General features: G+C 43.4%; 1 non-coding gene across 1 annotated transcript; it reads right to left on the bottom strand.

Annotated features, from left to right (window-relative positions):
- Nucleotides 1–237: 237 nt before the first annotated feature.
- Nucleotides 238–309, bottom strand: Trnap-ugg. Its single transcript has one exon. It is a non-coding gene; the product is annotated as a tRNA-Pro (tRNA).
- Nucleotides 310–7444: the final 7135 nt, after the last annotated feature.

Here is a 7444-nt window from a genome sequence, read left to right on the forward strand (position 1 = left end):
TTTCCAACAGACGTCGGAGAATAAACTGGTTAGCTAAACCGAGAATACGTATTCAACTGCGCGGAGGAAAAATGAGGACATACTATATAGTATATACACAGTCGTACGAATGTGTGCTTTGACCGTAAAAAATTGCACTTTTAATTCGCAACGAACATTTGTATTAAACGCGATACGAAAGTACGTACAGTTTGCTCGTACAATACGCGACTCGGTGAATGGAGAAAAAAAAAAGTCGGGCTCAGCCGGGATTTGAACCCGGGACCTCTCGCACCCAAAGCGAGAATCATACCCCTAGACCACTGAGCCGCTTGTGAAAACTGTTACTTATTACGGAATGTCACGGCTTAGCGTAACACACTTTCGCGATCACGCGTCGAATTAATCTCTCCCCCACTTCGGTCGCAAGCGTCACGCGATACGCGAAATAAATTCTCCGAACACACACGCGCGCACACTGTGAATCGTTCGATCGTCGTAATTAAAATCATACATTTCACATGTAATTTCAATTTTCTGCCCCCGTTGGAGAAATGTTGTTCACAGCTGGTACATCGAATTTCGATAATTTTGCAATAATTAACGGATACTTCTAACGATTTGTCTGTTTAATTATTTATCCCTGCCAATGTTTCGTCTCTACACGGAGTTTCACGTGTAACTACACGCGAGAGATGTGTTCGCGAGTGACAGTACTCTGAGATACACAGAGAGCGTTTGGAGTAGTGGTACAAGTGAATGCTCGCCTTCACCTTCAAGAAGATATTCTGAAACGCTCGTGGAACGAGTGCGACTAGGAACCCGGGGGTGTAATGAACTCTCGAGTAAAAATATTCGCAGCACCTCTTATCTTGGGCCGTGGTCTCGAAAGAGTAGAGAACGCTTGATAATCTCTCGACCGCGTCATTTTATTTCAGCTAGGAAAAGTGACACGTTGACGGATAGGTCGTACGATTGCTCGTTGAAATTCATCTCACGACCAAATTGCTTCGCACGTAATATGATACCACGTGTGTGTGCGCGCGTGTGTCGCAATATGCAACCGAATAACTTGATTACAAGGCGTACCGCCCGCCATCTTCGACCTCCCGTTACATAGTGATTGTCACGATCGTCTTAATTAGATAAGTGAATGAAACGTCGATGGCGTCAATTTCTTAAGGAATTAGGTCATATCGGTTGGTAGCACGCGCGTTCACCGCAACTGTGTATATCGTATATGAAACAACTACAAAAGACACGTGAAGATTGATGGTTACTCCTATTTGTCATAATTAGCCGCATGAAATAGCCACTTAATTTCGATCTCCCCTTCTACACCAAATGACATTCTCTTCGATGTCGTGATGTCGCAAAAAAAAAAAACCGCTCATTGTGTGTCATCGCCTCGACTAAACAACGCGAGTGCTCCCTTTGAACCAGCTACGAAACAGACGAGCTGCCTTGAATCGGTCACGAGGGGACGAGAGATTTGTCGCCGGTCCACGATTATGCATTGCAGTCTGAACTGAAGCGAAATCTAATCTTCCCGGTGACTTGCCTAATCCAACATCTCGATCCCGGTAAGACTGTGAGTCGAGGAAGACGACTAATTGTAAGCAGATAGTTGGAGCGATGAACGAAGTTTAAACGACGAACGTCGCGACAGCTAGAGTCCGCGTAGATTCGCCGGTGTCCTTCGCGATGTTCGGCGAACCGTAGACACAACGACGAAGATTCCGACTTGACAGAAATGTAGAATACTTCCGTGATTGTTCCCTCCGAGTTCTGCGGGTTATTGATTTTCCCTAGGACCGCGAACTTGCTGTCCAGATTCCATTTAAATCGGTCACCTTGCCGAAAGTACCTCTTCTTTATTACCATACGGATAAACGTAGAAAGTTTGACCGAGAAGAGGAAGAATAAAGACGTCTCTTCACCATTCGAGAATCGTCCAAGTGACCACGCGTTCCTTTGCGCCTTTTAACGTCACTTTAACGGGGTCCAGATACCGATCTACCGATGTTTCTTCGGCGGACTCTTTTTTCTTCACGGTGATTCGTGTAGATCTGTGGGAGGAAATCCGATCGTGGCCACGATCGGCCCGAAGGAGAAGAAGAGAACGAGCAGCCTTTGCTCGAAATATCGCCGAGTCACCACGCTAATCCTTATTTAACCCTGGATTCTATCGGCAGGATCGAACAGTGGGATTAAGTTAACCGTTTCGGCAACAATGGGGCACACGAGAAGACACCACTTAGCGACCGGCTACACCTTCGTCCAATGGTATCTTGATCGGTGAAAGATGAGGGCTCCGAGGGAGATCGTTCTGGTAAAGTTGTCAGTCCTCGTGGAGATACGTGTCAGTAGTGGCCGTTCTGTAATGGAAATTGAGTAAGGAATGCAATTAGCGAGAGGACACCGGGCCTACGAAAGCGACAATTAGTGGTGACACGCTTGACAAGCCGCCGGTACTTAGACAATGTGATAATAATGATCGTTATCGCGAGGATATCGGTAGGAAGATATCTCGAGTATGTCGTGTCGCGTTAATTAAACGACGTCTAACCTCTGATTCGATTGTACGAATCGAGAAAATTCTGACAACAGGTGTTGTGCCCAAGAGTTTTTATTTCTAGTGAAGTTTCATTGTTACCACCTCTCTCTCAGTATTGTGCAGAATTAATTAATGTCCATAATTGGCGCGATACTCGCGTTTATTAGAGGCGAAATGGCCGTATAGCACGGTGTGATATTAGTTAGACCGCATGTACGCGTGGCAATTATTCGAAACCGGCGAAAATCGTTGACGTTTCAAGATTAATTAAACGAGCCGTCCGCGTAGCACGAAACGCGGACACGCCGCGCCGTCAAACACGCGACGAACTGCGTTTCAAGTGGCTCGCCTCGGTTAATGAGGAATTTGCATAACATTAGCCTAACCCTTCGCCGTCGAATTAATGTCCCTTCTGGACTGGCGACATAATAGAGGGACAATGAGGGTCACGATACGTTAACCGGCTATAAAAAATCGTGCCCACTTATGTCTATGCTAATTTTATCGGCTGGCGAGACCAATCGTGGCCATTAAATCGGCCCGCCGCGGACAAATGTGCGATCCGCGGAACGAGAGTTAATTGGACCCTCCCCTTTTGACACCGTTCGAATCGACGTTACAAACGTCGCCGATAAAACTAACGCTTACCTCCTCGTTTTTTCTTTCTTCATTCGAATAATAGGTTTAAATAAACGAACTCTAATGGAGGTAGGCGAAAAAGGCTGCAGCGTATACGGAAGGTAGTTTCGTTCTTTTTTTTTTGGAGTAAAATCTTAATTAAACGCCGTAAACGGTACCGTTAACGTGAAACGTATATACAGGGTGGACTAATAAGAACGTTACCGTTTTTAATATCCCCGGAATCGTGAGAGTAAGAGAACAATTTTTCGAATGAAAGATATTTATTGTCGAAAGGGACCGTTGTATTGGTCGTAAGGATTTTTTTTTACGATTCGAGGCGCTGAAGAGATGCGAAGGTCATTAATTTTTGTTTTACTTATTTGCTGATAACAGCCCTTGAGATGAATGCAAAGACTTATAATACAATATCAGCGAAGGTCGTAGAAGGTTGATTACATTGATACTACTGAGTCAATTGCTCTTTCAATGACGTCAGGATTTATCGAGGCACATGTGCCTTTATGATCTCGACTGACCTTGTGTAATGGGAACTTTATGTTCGTCTTAGGAGCTGGTATTAACAGATAAATAAAGAACTATAGCGTGTCGTTGAAGAAATAGGATTCAGCGACTCTATCTATAAAATAGTTGTAATAATCAAAAAATTTTATTCGAAAAATGATATTCAAGACGGCAATTTTTATTGGTCCACCCTGTACAGTATCTATAACGTTTCTTTTTCCTTTTGCCGACTCTATTGCCTGTTAACTGTTCCATCGAGTAGCTGGAAGCACCGTCCAAAAGCGTACTTCTCCTCGTTGTCGTTTACTTAGTCGCATTCTTCGGGAAAAACGAAAGAGCAATCTAATTATCCCTGGATTTTCCCGTTGAATGTATTTTCTCGAAAAATAAAACGATGCCACCCTTCGGTGTAACGACAGCCACGCTATTACGTTTCTCCTTGAGTTCGTCATCGCGCTTCCCCCCCTTTGAATAATTTGATAAATTACAGATAATGACTTCCTTCTTTCACTCGTGTCACACGGCCCCACCTTCACTTTTCCTTTCTCGGAAAAACGCGACGAGCTGTCCTCGAATCTCACCGGCGTTTTTCCCCGGGAAATAGCAAGTTTTTACAGGGAGTGAAATTATTGCGCGAATTCTCGTCGGAACGGAAATCGCGCCTCTGCGATTCTGTACCCATGACGAACGCCAGGGTTTGAAATTTAATTAAACTTTAAATTGAGAGTACGCGATGCTTGTTTCATTTTGTGAAGGACATACGAGGCGGATGGTTATGATTGCGTGTGCATCTTTGAAAGAAAGCGCACAGTGAGTCGCGAGATAGTGTAGGAATGTAAATTAAGTGGTGATTCGTTTTGGTAGGAAGAGGATTTTTATTGTACAAAGTTCCAAAGTTTCATCCTTCGTCTTCAACGTTCACTCTTTTAATGCGCCCATTCCTTTTGTTCCGCTTGAAGGTACTATAGAGTCACCTGGACTAAATCCTTCTTATACTCTGAAAGGAATTTGAGACATTAGTCTCATGTAAGTAGTTATCATGGAGTATTTTCACACATCAAGTGCATCATGCAGGAAAACTTTCAGAAAGTTGCAGCAGAAAGCCAGTGGCGCGTCTAGAATACGTTAGTTAAGTAGGAGAAGCAAACAGGAAAATACCTGCTTAGAAACCGTTGCTTTTCCAACGTGCCCATTCTTACTTCGCCGTAGTCTCTCATATTCGCTTAAATACACACAATCACGTTTGGTCATGGATTCGTACACACATTCACACACTCTCATCTCGTGCCAATTTTCTGTCACCGTATCAGTCTTATCTCGCGTGCATTCTCATTCCAAAGAATTGTCTCACTCTTAACCACAAACACTCTTTAACCACACCTCACTCGATCCAAACACGCTTATCTCACATCCTAAATATCGTGATTGGCCAGCTATCAGCGAAGACGTAGATAGCTTATTCTGTCGCCATTGGTTGATTAACATCGAGAGGTCACAATTTCTACATCTCCCACTTCTAGGCTCTGAGACACACCTGAATCCTCAAGTCTCCATTGTCGAACAATACCAATGAATATTTCTCTTACTTCTCCTCCGCAATTTCTTCCTTTCTTCAATATACTTCTCACGTCGAAGAGATATCTCGCTGCTAAAAGGTTTCAGCAAGAGAAAAGAAAAAGATAATCAAAAGGCGCTAAGGTTGTAAGCCACGTCGCGAAGGAATGGCTCGCGCCGTATACCTGTACCAGGCAACATTTATTAACCCCACTTTATCGCGTCGGCCGTGTGTCTTAGCTGCTGATAGACCGATCTCCACGAACATTGTCCGTGTACAACGCTTATTAATCGCGGCTGGGACAGTATTATATCGCCGGCCATTCATTGTCCGTGGGGGTAAACGTTTCACAAAGCTGGCGGCGTCTGTAATTTATAGCCCGATGGAAGTTTCGCGAGATTGTTTTGGCAGAAGTTCCAACGGCGATAATGATTAATAGTTTCGCGATCAATCGACGCTGTTTCGCCCTTGTAGAAGTTGATACTTATACACTGTCTCGCGTATATTGTAAAACTTTATGATTTCCCTGGAGAACGAGGCGCGTGTGACTTCTCGATGACGTTGGCTAAGGTTGACGAGAGAGAGAAAGAGAGAGAGAGAGAGATCTCGCGAGACGTGGAGCAACGTCGATGAGAACAGCAATCGGGACCATGTTCGTTAAGTGCTCGACAGAATTCGTCTCGTTAAACGTTAGACTCGAGGAACGTTTAAAACCTCTTGCCTTGTAACAACGAGTCCGACTCGTGGCAAAGATTCTGGTCAAGATGCGACAGAAATAGTTGCATTGGCAAGATAATTGCATATTAAGGTTAGGTTTTAATTTGTAAAATCGAGGATTGGTAAATGTCGTTGATCTGTAATATTGGGTTGGAAGAAAAGTTCGTAGCGTTTTTTTAAGTGAAATTTAAGGTCAATGTTTAGATATTTGTATATAGACTTATTCAATTACATAGGTGTCATTTTGTTCCACTATTGTTCCACCATTATTCGCCATATTTGAGGTAGTTTCGTGATTTCATCTTCTCAAAACTTGGCCTCTTTCTGGGCGATCAACTGGTTCACGTGGTTTGACAAACGCTACGAATTTTTATTCCAACCCAATGCGTCGGCTTTTTTACCTAATATAGCACGAAAGCAGTAAATAACCGACGCTTAGGTTAGGTTTTAATTTTCTTTTCTTTTTTTTTTTTAACGAGAGATTTACAACACGTATGTATTTAATAAGGACAATTGCACAACGAAGATAACGATACGTTAAAGGGAACATTGATCAGCTGAATAATGCTCTCTTATAATATCTCACTTATTCTCACACTCTTATTATTTTCATCAACCACGCTGCTTTACTGTTTACTCTCCCATTCCAACTAAGTCACTGCCCGCTTCGCCAATCTCAAGTCGTTTCGAGTATCAGCCATAGATCATATCGATCCCAGAATGTCCAACATATATTCAAAACAAACACACGACATTCACACCATCATTCACAACACATCATTCAAAACCAAATCCACTGTGAATAATTTAGTTTCCTTTAAGAATGAGACGAGGACGTCAATCTTGTCTGCGTTAAAATTTTCTTTCAACAGTGCGTCATAAATATGACTGATGATTGCAAATGTCGTTAATCTATAATACACCAGTTTCTTTATCCAATACATCACTAAAGCAGTAAACAACCGACGCTTACATACACAGTCAGCAATAACAAATCCTAATCCAAAGCTTTAAAAAATTCCTCACGATAGATCCAAACACGAGGGACGCCTTAAAAATTCCAAAATCCGAAAAGTCGCGTGAAAATTCCTCGGCGATTCTCGGCCCGAGATTGAAGTTTTCTCATGGTCGAGGGTCGAGAGCCGCGAGAACGAGAATTCGAGGATTAAAATGACTGCCGTAATCACGGTCGTGCGGCAGTTTGCGTTCTCCAAAGTTATCCGAACTTCCGTGAAACTTCTCGATGACCCGGTGTTTCTTTAAACGAGAATACTTCTACCGCGGCTAATCGCGCTCCTCTCCCTCCTCCTTCTTTTTTATTTGATCGAACCCTCGGAGATTCGTCATTTCGCGGCAGCTTTTCCAACAACTTCTTCGCCTACTCGGCTGACCTTTCTTCATAATCTCCACGATGGACAAAGCAGCGTGCGATCTTTCTCGCGGAGATTTAGCAATTTCCTCTTCCGCCGTCTTCTCACTTTCGAAATCGCCTT

This window comes from Habropoda laboriosa, unplaced genomic scaffold (assembly GCF_001263275.1).
Source record: "Habropoda laboriosa isolate 0110345459 unplaced genomic scaffold, ASM126327v1 scaffold22, whole genome shotgun sequence".
Taxonomy (NCBI): Eukaryota; Metazoa; Arthropoda; class Insecta; order Hymenoptera; family Apidae; genus Habropoda; species Habropoda laboriosa.